Source organism: Puma concolor, chromosome A3, assembly GCF_028749965.1.
Source record: "Puma concolor isolate L17-30 chromosome A3, mPumCon1.1.hap2, whole genome shotgun sequence".
Lineage (NCBI taxonomy): Eukaryota > Metazoa > Chordata > Mammalia > Carnivora > Felidae > Puma > Puma concolor.
Genome location: NC_141669.1, coordinates 64,444,498 through 64,462,874, shown reverse-complemented (window position 1 = coordinate 64,462,874; position 18,377 = coordinate 64,444,498).

The following is an 18,377-nucleotide window of genomic DNA, read 5'->3' as shown; positions in this document are numbered from 1 at the left end:
TAAACATACTTAAATTGTGAACCACTTTTGTCTTGGTAATGTCTAAGTGCTTCACGTATATTATTGCTTATAATGGAATTTATCACTCATAATGGAATTCAAGCTTTGTTTAATTTTCACTGACAGATCAAGGAATGGGAAAGGTTTTGCTCTCTTGCAGACTTCTTGGAGATACATGCCTTGCTACTTGATGCACTCCCTGTTCAGGGAAGTACGACTTGCCAAGTAGTTTTACTGATGTTATTTGAATTAATTCTCACAGCAATCTTGTCATGCAGTGAGCACAGATCCTAGAAATGAGCAAAATAAAGCTCAGTGTGCTTAGTGGTCAGCCAAGGTTTGCTCAGAGAAGGGTGATCATCTAACTTCAAGTACAATGCTTTTTCTCTCAAATCCAATGACCTCCGGGGCCAGGTAGGTAACTACATGATGATAGTGGAGTTGGGTGTGAAATAGTAGGTGAAGACATGATGAACTGGAGGGTATCCCTCTAAGGGCAGTCAAACAAATAAATGTGGTGTCAAACATTGGACAGTGGATTGAGTGAAGGTCAAGGGGAGCTTTGAGCTTTATTTGAATTGTTTGTTAAAAGTTCACTAATATATAGGGGCGCCTGGGTGGCTCAGTCGGTTAAGCGTCCAATTTCAGCTCAGGTCACGATCTCATGGCTTGTGAGTTCAAGCCCACAGCACAGGCTCTGTGCTGATAGCTTGGAGCCTGGAGCCTGCTTTAGATTCTGTGTCTCCCTCTCTCTCTGCCCCTTCTTGGACTCTGTCTCTTTCTCTCTCAAAAATAAACATTAAAAAAATTTTTAATAAATAAAAAAAATAGAAAGTTCACTGGCATACAATATGTTCCTTAGATAACTCAAAACAGTTAAAAAGAAAACAGAGCTTCTTAAACAGACATCGAGAAAAAAATAAAAATAAACAGACAAACAAAATCCCAGGGTAGTAAAAAACAAAAACAAACACAACACCTATGGCTTTTAGGCTGCCAGTTAGTAATCTTTGCCACTTGCTGCCTGTCTGTGACAGGATGTGGACAGGATCAGAGGAGGGGCGTAGACCCTGCTGATAGAACCACATGAATAAAGCTGTGAGGCATTGACCTGCAAGGTGTAATGGCACCTGACTCACCCCTGTTCTTTGTGTAGTCTCTCATAGCTCCCTGGGCTGGATTGCCCTCTGCTCTCAGAGACATCTGCTCTGATCATTTAAGATCATTTACCACCTTCCTTTCTTTTCAAAGCCTTCCTGGACATGGATTTCTCTGGCTATATTAAATAATGTCATTTTTATATTGTCTTGAAAGTTTGCTGTTATTTCACATATAATAGTCATGTTTCCCCCAATCATTCATTCTTCTCTTAATCCATTCATTCAATTAGCTCTGATTGGGTGTCTCTTTTGTGTCAGGCAATGTAGTAGGTACGGAAACTCTGAAGACGAAGAAGACAAGTCTTTGTGTGCTATAGATCAATGTGTGCATATACAGAAGGAGCTCACCAAATACTTGATTGAGAAATACAGGGTTTCACAACCTCGACACTTTGACATTTCGGGCTGGATAATTCTTTGTTGTGAGGGCTTTTTGTGTGTATTTGGAGGATGTTTAGCATCGCATCTGGCCTCTACTCACTAGATGCCAGTAGCTGACAGGCCCTCATCTACCCCCATCCAATTGTGACGTGTAAAAATGTCTTCAGACATTGCCAACTATCCCCAGTGGGGTGGGAAGGGTGGCAGGTAGTATAAGAACCCACTTGAGAACCGCTGCATTAATAATTTTAAAGACTAAGTAAAAATGATGTAGTGTCAAACTATTTGAAAAGAAAGGTTGTTTCAAATAAATTTGGGGAAATTTTGATTTAGAATGTTTTTGAGCATAAAAATGAAAATTTCTGAGGGAAGAAATCCTATTTAACCTATTACCCTAAATTCATTTGCCTAAGAAATTTCTTTTTTTTAAAAAATAACACTTATTAATAGCCTATAAATTACTGATCCATTAAACATACTTTGAGAAATTCCATGTTTTATTTTTTACTACCTAACTGTTGGTGTAATATAGGCATTGCTATCCTATTATCTACCCCTGATAAGATATTGCCTTAAGAACACTATGGATGCTGGTCAGGACCCATGGTAACTAGGAAGGTGAAGCAAGGGCATTGTTTAAGGTCAGGGTCTCAAAATTTAGTGTGTATCAGCATTACCCAGAGGGCTTGTGAAAACACGGATTTCTGAGTTAGTAGGTCAGGTGGGCCTGAGAATCTGCATTTCCAACTGGCTCTTGGGTAATGCTGATGTTGTTCCTCCAGAGATTTCACTTTGAGAAGCACCATTATAGTATCATGAGAGCTTCAGACCAAGTTACAGTTTCTATTTAGAGGAAAAACCTTTCTCAGTCTTTTGATGTGGCGAAAGCCCATGACTGTCTGTTTCAGAAAGCCAGAGAACAGGGACCCCAGAGAGAGCGCAATCCTTTGCAACAGGAATGACATTAAGTAGCCCATGGACAAATGCCGGTGACACTTTCTATTCCATTGCCATTGCACACTGAATATCCCTCAGTAATTGGAGGTCCACTGCATTTAGATGTGCAGAGCATCATACAAAGGGCTAAACGAATTATAAAGAGGTCTCAGACAGCTTCACTGCCCTCAATGAATCTATGAGACAGTTGAAAGCCACTTAACAATACAAAGCAGCATATTGAAAAGGCAAAATAGTACAAGAGAAAATTAAGAAAACAGGGGGAAATGAAAGAACATCACGAATACCTTCCATCAATTGTTTGATTGGGTGGATACACACCCAAAAACCAACCCACAAAGCAGGTATTCATATTCCTGTTTTCATGATAAGAAAATAGATAAGAGGATAAGTGATAACGCTCCAGGTGACTGCCTCTGTTAGGCAGGAGAGCAGGGACTCAAACCCATGTCTATTTAATCCACAGCACAATGCCATTTCCTCCTTGTTCACAGGAGAGATTTATGCATTCATTTTTCTTGGGCTGTTTCCCCTTGCCCAGCTATGTTAGTTACCTATTTATCAACCAGGCTTCTTTGTTTTTGTTTAGTAAATAAAATGTGTGAAACGAGTAGGTTAGCATATTGGAGCCAAATATATCTATACTAGAACTTGACTGCACCAACTTCAAGATTCAAATAATAAAGTTTACAAACATAGAATTAACCTAGAAGAATAAGGATTATCCCTTAAAAATCACTTTTAGTTAAATATACTCTTTCTCTGCTATGGTGAATCCAAACAATTTTAGTGTATCAGATATATTCATCCTAAATCATATAGATGCATGGAAACAATGGGAGTAAAAAACCCTAAGTAATTATAGATAGAACCAAAAGAGTGAGAAATAATTATAAAAGGAATAAGAATTTTAGAGCCTAAAAATAAATTAAATTAATATTAGACAGAATTAAATTAGTATTTTGCCCATGTTAAGAGTTTGTGAAGAGTATGGAGATTCCTCGCAATATTAAGAGTAGAACTTGTACATGACCAGCTAGCCATTCTACTTCCGGGTATTTATTCAAAAATATGAAAATACTAACTCAAAAACACGTATGCATCCCTATGTTCACTGCACCATTATTTACAATGACCAAGATATGGAAGCAATCCAAGTGTCCATCGAGGGTGAATAGATAAAGATACGATATGTGTATATAATGGAGTACTACTCAGCCATAAAAAAAGAATGAAATCTTGCCATTTGTGACAACATAGATAAAACTTGTGGGTAAGTGAAATAAGTCAGATGGAGAAAGATAAATGCTGTATGATTTCACTCATTCATGGAATCTAAAAAAAAAACCATTAAAATAAATGAATAAACAGAACAAAAACAAATTCATAGATGCAGAAAACAGAATAGTGGTTACCAGAGGGGAGGGAAGGGGGTTGGGGACCAGCAAAATGGTTGAAGGAGGTCAACTTTATGGTGACAGAGGGTACCTAGACTGGTGGTGATCCCTTGGTAGTGTATAAAGATATCAAATTATAAAGTTGTACACCTGAAACTTGCAAAATAAAATTTTGTGCCTGTTTTATGGAAGTAATCATAAAGTAGCCTTTCATAGTAACCTTGATAGTTAGAAGTAACCTTCATAGTTAGAAGAGATCAAACAGAACAAAGATGTGCCTGATAGAGAAGGCTTTTTCCTAGTCTGAAGATTCTGGTATCCTGAGAATTGGGTCCAAAAAAGTTTCATAAAGACTTCTCTAACACATTGGTTCTCACATATTACAGTGCATCGCAATAACCTGATAGACTTGTTAAAAATCTTGGTAGAGTGCACCCCCAGAAATTCTGATTCAGTAGGTCCAGGATGGGTCAAGGATTTGCATTTTAAACCAGTTCTCAGGTATTGCTGGTGCTGGTAGTCTGGGGATGGCATTGTGAGAACTACAGCACTAGCCATGCCAGCTCCTTACATCCTGTTCTCGTACATCTCTCTCTAATCTCGCCCCTTCCAGATCAGAAATGCTGTCGGAGTCAGCTCTTCACGTAACCCACCCCTCCTAATTTTGCATTCTGCTCTTTCTCTCTGTGAAAGTCAGGCAACCACTTTTATTGTCTAGTCTTTGCAGAAGCATGATAAAGCGAAAAGAGAACTAGATTGGGAATGGGGTGACTAGTTTTTGCCCTGGATCTGCCACTACTTATCTTGGGCATCAGTTACCTCACACTGAAAGTAACAAAATTGAGACTAGCTGATCCCTCAGGTATATTTCAGCCCTAAAATTCTATACTGGACTTTCTCTTTATAGAATCTATTCCTCAGGGGGGGCATAAGAAAATTCTTAAATATTTGCAATGACATGTGGAGACATTTGCAGGCATTTACATCCTGTCCCATGTCTGAGGAGAGCTCCAGCTCACCATGAGGCAGTGGCTTCCAGCATTGCTCTGGGAGTCAGAGCCCTTGCTTCTGTATTCCATAGACCTTCTCTGAATCTCGACTTCCTCATCTAAAAATGTATAGGTGTGCATTCAATAACTTTGCAGTCCCCTTTATCTATATTGTATAGATAAAATTTTATATAACTTTAGCCCTATCCTCTGTCCCCCCACAAACTAACACTTGCCTATTATATGCCCAAGGGGTAAATGATTTACATTAATGTGTAAGAAATAACAAAGCTAAATGTGGTCTCCTACAAAGAATATTTTATCAGTAAATACTTCCTTAATCAAGGGAATAAATGTATCATCTTCTCATTTCAGATATTAATGGCTGCTTGGGCTATGTAAGTCCTATTTGGGGATAATACTTTCTACCATATACCTTAAGCAACAGAATATACCACCTTGCCCGTGTGTGGGAAATACCAAGTCCTACCATCTAAAAAATGGAGCCTGGATGCAGACCACCTATGTCCTTTATTCTCCAATCTACTTTGGTGAAAAAGGAGTTAAAACAAATTCACTTCAGTTCTTGTTAGGAACTGTGGGAAAGTATCTGCACCACCTTTGTTCCCTTAGTAAGTTAGCGACTTACGAATGGACTGAGAAAAAAAGAAATCTAAAAAATAAAATGTTTTTTTAATATTCATCATTTTTAATATTGGTCCACAGCCATATGTGAAATGTGGTTCCTCTTGTCTGGAAGACAAGACAGAAGGCCCCTACTGTAAGTAGGTCACCCTCATCACAATGATGTGAATGCATTTCTGTTACTACATATTTGCCTTGGTGAGTGTGAATAAAGGATCACACCTTTATCCTTCAGGATAACAGAAGCAGCAGAAGTTCATGGAAAGAGCATTGGCACAGATGTGTGGAAAGCCAGGGATCTGGGGTTTAGATTGGTGCTTGGATAAGATGCCTTTTTTACAAATTATCTTGAGGGGCGCCTGAGTGGCTCAGTTGCTTAAGTGTCCAACTTGATTTTGGCCCACATCATGATCTCACATTTGTGGGATTGAGCCCCACATCAGGCTCTGCACTGACAGCATGGAGCCCGCTTGGGATTCTCTCTCCCCCTCTCTCTGCCCCTCTCCCGCTCACGCATGCATGTGTGCTCTCTCTCTCTCTCTCTCTCTCTCTCTCCCCCAAAATAAATTTTTAAAAATTATCATGAGATGCATTTTATCTTTCAATTAAAAAGGAACTGATCCATTAGGAGTTGAGCTCAGAAAAGAGCATGACCCTTTGAGCCCATGGAAGTAACTTTGGAGATTTCCACAGAGGTTAGTACAAGAGAGCAGTGAGATTAAAAACATTGAAGGTGGATGTACTGGCACTTGTGTGCGGAGGGAAAAAAAAGAAATCAGCAAGACTTAGTGACACTGAGAACGCAGAAAGTAAAAAGTGCCGTGAAAGAGAGTCAAAGACAAAGTCTTCAAGTAGTTAAAGAAACCTTCCACTGACAATGGGAGACAAGTAGAAGCAGGGGACAAAGAGCTGAAAACATCCATCTTGGAATTGGAAGGCTAGTTCCCAGGAGTCATTCACTCCTTTCTTCAAAATGCCCATGACACATGCACTTACAAGCATGCGTGCAGAAGCGCACGGAAGGGTCAGCTAAACCAGGAGGCTGATGGACTGACCTCTGTTTTCTGAACCTCTGATTTCGGACCGTATCTCATTCTTAGTGGAAGAAGTCGGGTGAGCTCATGTCTAATGGGTCTGTTGCCTTTCCTAACTTCCAATAGCTATAAAACTGGCTTTTTAAAAAGCTCTCCATTATAAGGGGGATGACGGCACCTTCACCAGACAAGCATCTTTGCAAACTAGATGACAGAATGAAAATGTGTTGTTGCTGGTGCAGTTTAATTTGTCCAAGTTTCTAATTTTTGACACATATTGTAATACACACACTTATTTAACAGACAAACAAATCAACTAAAACCATGGATTAGATGGGGCACCTGGGTGGTCTAGTCAGTTGAGCATCTGACTCTTGATCTTGGCTCAGATCGTGATCTCACTGTGAGTTTGAGCCCCACATTGGTCTGTGTGCTGATGGTGCGGAGCCTGCTGGGGATTCTGTCTCTCCCTCTCTCTGCCTCTCCCCTACGTCTGTGCTCTCTCTCTCAAAATAAATAAATAAACTTAAAAAAAAAACATTAATTAGCAATGACTCATCAGGATTGGGCTAATGACAAAATGAGGTTTCAGAAATCTTTAAACCAATTATCTTTAAATTATAAAAAGTTAAAGATCAAAATAACCTAATAGGTACATTACATTTTATAGCAGATGGTACAATACAATAAGTGACTACAGAGGGTATAAAAGGATGTGCAATGTTTAGTGTGGAATGGATAAGGAACTTTTGGACCCTGCCTTTATCTTACAGTCCGTGATGAGAACTTCGGTGATTTTATAATGAAGTAAGTCATTAAACTATTTCCACTTCAGACTTCTAAAATATTTATCAGGGCTGTGGTTATTGCCATGAAATAATCTTGGTTTTTCAAGTTTATAACTGAAAAGTCCATAATCAGAAACAGGGTTTTATTGACAGTGATGAGCCAAAAAAGCTAAGAGAACGCAAACTGAGAAACCATAAAAAATCCCAGTACCTGGTAAGGTGGTTGTTAGAATTTGTCAGCCTTCCTCAACTTCTCCTCCTCCCGCAACAATTGCTCAGTTACCTCAGGTCTTTTACTATCAGGTAACAAACAGGCTTCCATTCATTGCCCAAAATTCAGATGTAGGACTCCAGTCTTTTGGGGGGAAAGGAGTGTAAAGGAAAGGTCCGTTCTTAGGTGTCCATGGAACTAGACAGAAAATAAGTAACATGAGTACCAGAGAGAAACTCAGAATCTATGCGGGAAGGGAGGTAATGAATTTGGATACTGGTTATAAGAAAGAGCAAAAATCACACACACTGGAACCAGAAGCAAAGTTGAAACAGAGGAAGCAGAAACAAAAGATAGGTTTGGTAAAGATGTGCCAGGGAATGGACCCTTGCATATCTTCTGTCTGGGATCTTGTTTGTCCCAGAGTCTGGTGGAGTCTGGTTCTGAGACAGCATAGACATTAACAATTTTTCCAACCTTTTGATCTTACAAGCATATCTTTTCCTGAGAACTTATATCTTTATTGGAATAGGACAAGAGAAGGGAGAGTGGGATAAACTTGATTGGACCGAGTTTGAATCTTGAATTTGACTAGGGGGACATATATTTTTACATTAGAAAAATAGAATGACCATCAAGTGAAAAGAATAAGAATTTTCCAATAGCATAAATGATAAGTGTGTGTGTGTGTGTGTGTGTATGCATGCATGTGCACGCACATCTATCTAGTGAAAGAGTTCCAGAGCGAAACTGACTTTAGATGTAGAAAAATGGCTGAAGAGAGTTCTGCATATTTCAGTTATGATTTTTACAATTTGACCTAGCAGTACAAATATCCTAGTGCCCTAATTACAGGTCCCTTTTCTTTTTCCTTAAGTTGTTTTATTTTACTTTTCTTGTCATCTATATCACTTTATTTTTTTAATTTTTGATTTTGAGTATAGTTGACACATAATGTTACATTAGTTTCCAGTGGACAACATAGTGACTCAGCTTCTCTATATGTTATGCTACCATCTGTCATCATACAATGCTATTACAATACCATTGACTATATCGTAGTCTGTGTTGTACCTTTTATTCCTGTAACTTATTCATTCCCAAACTGGAAGTCTGTATCCTCCACTCTCTTCCCTCCGGCAACCATCAGTTTGTTTTCTATATTTATAGGTCTGATTGAGCTTTTTGCTTGCTTATTCATTTGTTCTTTTTTTTAGATTCCACATATGAGTGAAATCGTATGGTATTGGACATTTGTCTTTCTCTGTTTGACTTATTTCTCTTAGAATAATACCCTCTAGGTCCATCCACATTGTCACAAGTGACCAGATCTCATCACTTTTTATGGCTGCATAATATTCCTGTGGGGTGTGTGTGTGTGTGTGTGTGTGTGTGTGTGTGTACCACACACACATCCTCTTTATCCATTCTACTATTGATGGGCACTTGGGTTGCTTCAATAACTTAGCTATATTATATGCCTCTTTTCATTTTTTTCTTTTATTCAATACATCCTAGTAAGTGTTCTCCCTCAAAGTCCCAAAATAGTAGAGACTAAGATTTTAAAAATGATTTCATTAATAGAATAAGCATGAGGGTCAGTACATATTTATTTTTCTTTCTCTGTCATTTTTTTAGCCCATCTGGGTCCAAACTACTCCTCATATGAAATATATTGCAACCAACATCCTACCAGCTTTTTTCTCGTGGTTTGGGTTACATTTTCCTGGAAGGGAAACCCTTGTGCAATCTTTGAACTAATAAAGATGGTTGCTGCTAATCCTTTTATTCAGTGCTTTTATTCAGACAGTGAGTTCCTTTTTGTTTTATTTATTTATTTTGAGAGAGAGAGAGAAAGAGAGAGAGATAGAAAGGGGGAGGGGCAGAGAGAGAGGGAGACAGAGGATCCCAAGCGGGCTCTGAGCTGACAGCAGAGAGCCCGATGCGGGGCCCAAACCCATGAACCATGAGATCATGACCTGAGCCAAAGTTGGAAATTTAACCGACTGAGGCACCCAGGTGCTCCAACAGACAGTGAGTTCTAAATTTAATTTGGTTGATTCGGAATAGCCTGCTTGGGAGACAAATTCTGCAAAAGAGTTTGTCAAGAAAATGTTCTTGAGAGATCTTTTTTTCCCAAATACCTAGAAATTTGAGTTGATTTTTATCACTTTAATACAGGGTTCCTCAACAACAGCACTATTGATGTCAGGGGTTGAACAAATCTTTATTCAGATGGGTGTGCATTATAGGATGTACAGCACTCCCTACCCCAGATGGGACAATCAAAAGTGAATCCAGGCAGTGGCAAATCTCCCCTATAGGCACAACCACTCCCCGTTGAGAACCACTGATTTAATACCTTCAAAATACTTTCTTTTGAAAGATGACTAATTTGATTGACAACAATATCACCAATAGATAGATATCTGCATGCAATATTATATTTTATAACTTTAAGGAAACATTAAGCATATGTATAATACAAGCATGATGAATACTTCCTTTTTCACATTGCTCTTGCCATCCAACCAACAAAATGTAATATTGTCTTGATCGTGGATTATTGAGCAATTGAGAGCAAAACAACGATAAAGATAAAAATTATTAGATGACCCATAAAGCAATATTAGAATAAATAAGAATTGAAATAACCAGTAATTCTGTTTCTACAGCCAGACCATTTTTGTATTTTATCTCCCTTTTAAGGAGCTATTTTTCATTCATAGCACTGTTGTAAATTATGCACAGCAGACTTCTTCATTTAATAGGTTCAGGTCAGAGAGTGATTGTATTTCAGCAGTTGGTATTCAGGGATTTTGTAATTTATGAGGTTTATTAATTTAGCAGATTATTTGCTTAAGATGCCACTATCCCTTCATGAAGCGTGCACTGTGAGAATTTCTGGTTAGCTTAGTGTTTTCAAGAGAAGTTTCAGTATTGAGAACATTCTCATATTCCTGAAAATTATATAAATTCTATAAAATTTAGTCTCCAGTACGTGACTAGAAAGGATGTAAATGAACTGTTTGTTCCTCTTGTGAATGTGGAAGGGAGGAGGTGGGAGCTTGGAAGTTAAGGGGCTGAGAAGCAGTACCTTGTTCCCATGGAAGAATCAATATAGAATGAAAGTGTAAAAAGAGCTAACTGTCCACAGAGGAAGTGCTTATGAAATTAGGGTCCCTGGGGCGCCTGGGTGGCGCAGTCGGTTAAGCGTCCGACTTCAGCCAGGTCACGATCTCGCAGTCCGTGAGTTCGAGCCCCGCGTCGGGCTCTGGGCTGATGGCTCAGAGCCTGGAGCCTGTTTCTGATTCTGTGTCTCCCTCTCTGTCTGCCCCTCCCCCGTTCATGCTCTGTCTCTCTCTGTCCCAAAAATAAATAAACGTTGAGGAAAAAAAATTAAAACGACAATATGAACTTGTTAAAAAAAAAAAAAAAAAGAAATTAGGGTCCCTGAAGAGGACATTCCCTGGCATTTCTGGGAGGACCTTGAATTGTCTACTGCTTCCTCAATCACATTACAAAACAGACAAGAACAGAAAGAACAGGAAGATCTGTTTGCAGGTGCCCAGTGGGAGAAAAAGCACCCACCGATGGGTGACTGGGAAAGGCAGAGTCATGTTTTTGGCTTATATTTAGAAATACGAACTGTTGCTACCAGGGTAGATTTTTGGAACGACATCAGGTTGCAAGAAATTAAACAAAATGGTATTTTGTTGGAAGGAGCCTACTTGTCCTCCAAATTCCAAATCTGATCCTGGGCTCCTCTCAGTGTCCAAATGGATGTCTGGGCAGGGGATGTCTAAGGTGCAATCATCTCCTTGGGGACTTTTCAGAGGATAGATGTGTTGCAGAATGTCCTATGGAGAAGGGGCCTTGCCCAGGTATTAGAAGCCAATCAATCTAAAATGGACCAGATATTTTCCCTTTAAAATAGGCTCCCCATACACTACACGAAAGCAAGCCCGTGATTTCATCATTCCAGTCTTTTTCTCATTCACAACCTTTCAAGACTTTCCATCCTAGTGTCAGAGATGGTCCCCTCCCGGCACTTGATTCCAGCATTTCCTCACCTCCACATGGTGCTCATATCTTTTCCCTTCCGTAGAATTTCTACCTATTCATCTCAATCTGCATCGTACCATCCTTGAAGCTCTGGCTCAACACTTGTCTAGTACTGAATCCTTATTTGAACTCCCCCCTCCACACCTACCTTGAAATAATATCATTAATCTCTAAACATTTATGGTCCTTAGTGCCAGAACCCATCATTTGTCATTGCCATTCCCTGTTCGTATATTTTAATATTTTCGACGTGTATGTTTTATGTTCTTAATCATAGAGTAGCCACCTTAAATGTAGGGACCTTTAACCCTTCAGCATATCCTTTACATATAGTTAGTATTTTGAAAATATTTATGTAATATTAATTGGGAAGGAGGTGGTTCCTTCTGTTGCTTATATCATCTGACATTCGTTCATTCCTCGCCTTTCTTTTTGAAACTTCCCACAGCTCCAAGCATCTTGCCACCTGTCCCATGATCCAAGCTGGCTCTGTATTTCCAATTTCTCTCCTACAAGGTCTAAAATGTAAATTTTCCCTGGTAGCTTAAAAATAATGGGCTAGAGAGATTAATTCCTGCCCATGAGTGAGTCAGAGTATTAAAGCCGAGCTAACATGGACTTTTGGTGCAGAGCATGTATAGGTGTGTGTGTGTGTGTGTGTGTGTGTGTGTGTGTGTGTGTGTTGGGGAAAGGGATGAGGGAGGCTCTGTCAACATCCTCAGATGATGTCCCCAGGTACGGCCTATTGTACAGGGATGAGCTACTTGAAGCTATAGTCCTCGGGTACATGAGGAGAGATGATACCAGCTAATAAGTAGAATGCAAATGATTTAAATCCACATTTATTGAACATCTAGAAGAATATGTGATGTATGATTATTCTCAATGAGACTTCTTAAAACAGTCAGTTTTAAAGTTCAGTTTGTTATCCCAGCCCTTGCATGCCAATGCACTGTTTCTTTTCCATGTGCATTGAACTGGGGTCAAAATCCCTTGCAGGCAAGGCCTGGAAATCTACAAGGAGAGTCTTTGTTCTTATAAAATTTCCTTAATTCCCTACTTCAATGTGATAACATTGAAATTTAATATTAATTCCATACCATGTAGGGCTTTAGTTTCCAACTTTACGTAACAGAGAATGATTGTACCTACCTTCCCCTATTTCCTTTTTTCCCTTTCTGTATAGTTATTTTAAATGTTCACTGGTTTTCTTGAAACTTAGCAATCAGATAAAACTGTCTTGATTGATGTTACAGAATCATGGATTTCCCACCAAACCAAAGGAAGCCTTCCTCATTATCTCTGGTCTCTTCAGCTAGGCCATGCTCATCTTCAGGTAAATGTACTTATTCCCTTATCTTCTCAAATCAGCTATCCACTTTTCTCCAGCCAAGCTTGGCTGTAAATTGACAAGATCTCCAGTTGTCTTTGTGATTTCCCTGCAGAGTGCAGCTGGGTCCCTTTCAGTTTAAAAGAAACAGGTGTGGGGGTAACTCTGTTCAACCTTTAAAAAATTGCTGTCATAAAAGACAGAGATGGAGTGGTGACTTAAATCTGTTTTTTTTTTTTTTTGAATGGCAGAAGCATCGTACTCTTATGGAATAAGAAACATATGGCACATAAAATAGGTTAATAACAAAGCATCAGACTTACTGGCCGCTTCCATTTTTTTCCTACATTTTTTGGACAAAAAGAAATTTTGATATGCAAGCTCATAGCTTTCAAAAGCCCCAAATATGATTAGAAAAATTAGAAACAGTGAGGTCAGAAGGGAGCATTAGCTTTGAATCTTTCCAAATTTGGTAAACACCAGAAGAGATTTGACATAATAGAAAGAATAATGAAGTAGACATTAAACAGCTTAGGGTCTAGTCCCCTTAGACATAACTAGCTGAGAGATCCTTGACAGGTCATGAAAGCCCCCTAGACTTCAGGATTCTCATCTTTAAAAAAAGGAAATTGAACTAGATAATCTCCAAGTTTCAGTCTAGCTCTAAAATTCAAGGGCTCAACCCAATATTTGAACCTATTTTATTTTTATTGGTGCATAATGGATGTAGCTTTTTGTTTTTCATTGAGACAATAAGAGAGATTTGGGAATAAAATATCAACAATTGCAAACTTAAGACCAGAGATCCTAATGAGAAAGTTGACTTGGTGGTAATATGATGGGAAAGCATCTACCTGTTAATGTTCTATTCTTAGACATGAGCATGTGTACAGTTAGCTTTGTCGTAAACTCTGTTTCAAAGTTAACTATGTCTTAAGCGAACTCTGCCTCTAATCCTCTTATTATCACCACTTAACAAATCAATCTTTTATTATTGCCCACCTATTGGCAGGTTTACTGGGTTTTGGCTGATCTAAGCTGGATTCAAATCTGTGGATGGGTTAGGGTGACCTTATTATATATGTCTCTTGAGCTTCTTATGCCAAAGAAGTCAGCCAAAGAGTGTTCCTCTTATGGTGATGGTGGAAACTCAAGGGTAATCCCTTTAATTTATAGATTAGAAAATTGAAAGTCAGGGAGGCTAAGTAATAATAAAACCCATCTCAACATATGTAAAGAGAAAAGGGAAGGGGGGATGATTCATTGGTTTACATAACTGGAAAATCCTAGTATGGCTTCAAGGCACAACTGAATTTATTGGTTCAAATGATGTTCTTGTGTCTCTGTCTCTCTCTCTATTTCTTGGCTCTGCTTTCTTGCATACTGGTTTTGTTCTTAAGAAAACTTGCTTCATGTGGCAGTAAGACAGCTGCCAGCACTGGTCTTGAGTGTTCAGGGTACAGAAAATAAATATTCTACCTCATTGTCCATATAACATTTGCAAACCATTTAGAATGGCTTAGCTAGAGATAAGAACTTGCAAGGGCCACCCATCTGTCCCTGAGATAAAAGAAGTGAGCCATTTGATGTCAGCATGGGGGAGGGTATACAATCCCCAAAGAGAAAATATGCTAACTTGACAAAAGGTTACAGACATCTACTCAAGTGTTTACCTGAAAACCTACAAAGAGGCAGAGTCAGGACTAAAACGTGTATTTCCTAAGTCTTTGACCAGTGCTCCTTAGTATATCTTGTATGAATTAGGGTGCTGTTTCTGTACCATCTCAACAGTATGCAAGAATGCCTTCTGAATCAATGTCAATTCCAAGACTTGTGTGGGTAGAAATGATGCCCAGGATATATTCATCTCACATCTCTGGATTTTGGAAGACATCTGGGCCACTTGATTAATCTCTGATAATCCATCAAACTGAGGCTGATCAGACTGCCCAGCCAGCTGACTCTATGGCCTAATGCCTGAAATAAATGGCTTCTTGTGCTGGTGAAACTGACCTTTACTGACTCTATGCAATTGATGGAAAAAAAGTCACAGCATTTATTACTTTTTTATGACTATAACTTACCCCAGTTCTATGTTTGTATTATTCATCTGCTTTGGAACAGAAACCATGGTCACTATTAAAGACTTTTTAACAGAAAGTGCTTGGTTGTGTATGAGTTTCCTAGGGCCACTCTAACAAAACACCACAAACTGGGAAGCTTGAAAACAACACACATTTGTTGCCTCACAGTTCTAGAAGCCAGAGTCTGAAATCGAGGTGTGTGTAGAGCCATGCTCCTCCCTCTGCAGCCTTTAGGGGAGAATCCTTCCTTGCCTCTCCCTAACTTCTAGTGGTTCGTCTGTAATCTTTGCCATTCCTGGTTGCAGCCACATGATTCCAGCCCCTGTTTCCATCCTCACATGGCCTTCTCCCTTTGGTCTCTGTGTGTTCACAGGGCTGTCTTCTCATAAGGACATCAGTCAGATCTCTCCAATATGACCTCATCTTAATTAATTACATGTGTAATGACTCTAAATAAGGTCACATTCTGAGAACTTGGGGTGAGGATCTCATCTACCTTTTTTGGGGGAGACACAATTCAACCCATAACAGTCTTTGACAGGATAAAGGATTAATACTGAAGAAGCCACTGGCTGTCTAATACTGCAGTTCATGGGTACTCAACTCTTCTAGGCCTGCTCTGCATTCTCTCTTACTTCTTGATTCTCTTTTTCCCCTTCCTTCCCTGTTAGAATTTCCAAAGAACTTCCAACTTAAGAGGGGTAATGTCTTCAATTCAACTTCTGAGAATGTTTTTCACACCTATTAATTTATCATACCTTACACCAATCCATGAAGTAAATTAGGCAAAATTCATTATTCCTTTTCAATGAATGATGAGAGAGGAGAGAAATATGAAATGACTTGCCTATGGTCAGCTAGTCAGACAGTGAAGGTGGGGTTAGAAAGAGAATGCCAAGTTATAATATATGAAATTGCTTCACTCCTTTACTGCTTCCAAATGCCAGAAAGATCCATGGATTTGGCAGCTTTGAAACTGATCTTCTCCTTCTGCAGGTGCCACAGTTTCCCTGGCCTGTTCTCTATCTAGCCATGCTTCCTCCATTTTTCACCATGCATGGGTGACCTACTCAGCATCAGGATACAAGGGCTGTCTTCAGGTCCATGTCCCTGTTTCAACTGCAAAGTGGATTCTTCCCTTTGAGGTCCCTTAAGTATGTTGAGTCACTCTTTCCTACCTCCTCAAATCTTTGCCTCCTCTCAAATTTCCTCATCTCCGTTAACAGCCAGCACCCCAAGCCAGCAACCCAGGCTTTCTTTCCACTCCTCCTTCTATGCACACATCTAACTCATTGCTAGGTTACATTGAATTTACCCCCAAACTCTCTCAAATCTGTCTCTTTATTCCCAACCCATTTACCACTTCTTTGCTTTAGTCCCTTCTCATTTCTGCCCAGACTGTGGTTTTCCTTCTAGACTCTCCCTGTTCTAATACAACCTCTGCACTTACCTCTGCTAGGGACATTTATCAAAATCACCAGTCCAAAGTTCTTCAATGGCTGCCAGAGCTGAACTGCATAAGAGATATTGGTGGACAAGATACTAGAAACATCAGGGGAAATATGAAAGTAAATATGGTAAAAAGGTAGACACATCACTAAAACTATACAGATAGTCTCAGATTTCTAAGCTGCCTGAGAATATTAAATACTCAAAGAAGAGTTTGGATAAATAAAAATGGCTGGTGAATGGGGGAAAGGGGATATATGGGAAACTGTACTATTTGCTTAGTTTTTCTCTAAGCCTAAAACTTCTCTAGACAACAAAATCTATTAATAAATAAAACGGGAATGAATGGTTATTACAAATATTTATGAAAATAATGTAAATAAAATTAAACATAATTACTTTTAAGCATTATGGCTGCTCTGTATCCATGTTTAGGGTTAAGGGGACTGAAAGGAAGTCTATTTGCTCAATCATATTAAAACGTAACTTGCTGATATGCTGCCTTGCTCTAAATTGCGAGTTTCATAAGCACTAAAAGTTGGCTGACCTACTTCACCATAGTAATTGAAAGGGATTATTACTGACAATTAGCAAGCAAGCAATAGTAATAGATAATTTACTTTCCAAATATTTTGCAAGCAAGCACATTTTTTTTTAAAAAAGGGAAACACATTAGACAGTTGTTTCTTGGCAAATTACAATGCATCTTTTATTTCTTGACAAATAATTCATAGTGCAATATTTTTTACAGCCCATAATTCTAATGTGGCTGTTACATTCATTATGTCTACAGACACTTTGTCAGGATAAGTATTCACTACAATGCATGGGGACTTAGCCATACAGCCCTCATTATAGCTGATAGTCCCACGATCATGGCCTGGGCAAAGCTCAGGGAAAAGGCCTTTTTATAGCCAGATTCTGCCCTTGGAGGAAAATGGGGTCATTTTCAATGTAAATGTTAAAATTCTTTCAGCCTCAGATATTATATTATAACAAGATGTAAGTTTCTGTTTGTTTTACCTAGTGATAAATATAGTAAAGTTATGGCATATCTGGCTTTGTATCTTTCTTTTTCACATAATGGAACAAAAATCATTATATCTTTAGCAGAGGCTAAGTAAAGTGAGGGGTAGAAGGCGCTAATGATGCAGAATGCATTACTGAACAATATCTCAATTAATTTTTAGGAAAATATACTTTGAACTTAAATTAATCCATGCTCATTATGTATATGTCTCACCCATATGCCATTGTTTAGCACAAGACTATTGTCTAATTGTAAGCTTATAATAAGTTTCCATGACTTCTTTTGTATCACTTTAAGATTACATTTACTGCTAGATACACATTAGGTACTCAAAAAAATGCTTGATTGATCTTAGTCCTCGTTGAGTTTTCCTGCAAAAGCACTGCATTCGTGGGTTCCCCAATGTCAATCAATCATTTTCTTTCCTATCCTTAGGAAGATACATAGTTTTCTGTATAGACAAGATAAAGGAAATTGCAGTATTTGCAAATCAAAAACTCTGGAAGCAGTAATTTGCCCTTCATTTTAATAAAAAAGCATGGACTATTCTAGGATTACTGATCTGCATTAATATAATTCCTTTCTCCTGGAATAGTACTCAAGAACTATATGTCTCGTGACTGAAAGAATGAATTTTCCTCTGTCTACTTCTCCTCCCAGGATCCAGTGTGTTCTTTAGAGTTACCCTTATTGCAATGACTTAGGTCATAAACTGTTGCATACAGTAGTGTAGTTATAATTTGTGCATGTTCCCCACCTAGATCCAGCTTTCTATTTAGTAAGTGTTCAGTAGATGTCTAATGAGTTAATGGCCTAATTGACAGTAATTTACTTGCCTTCTCAATAGCATTTGGCAC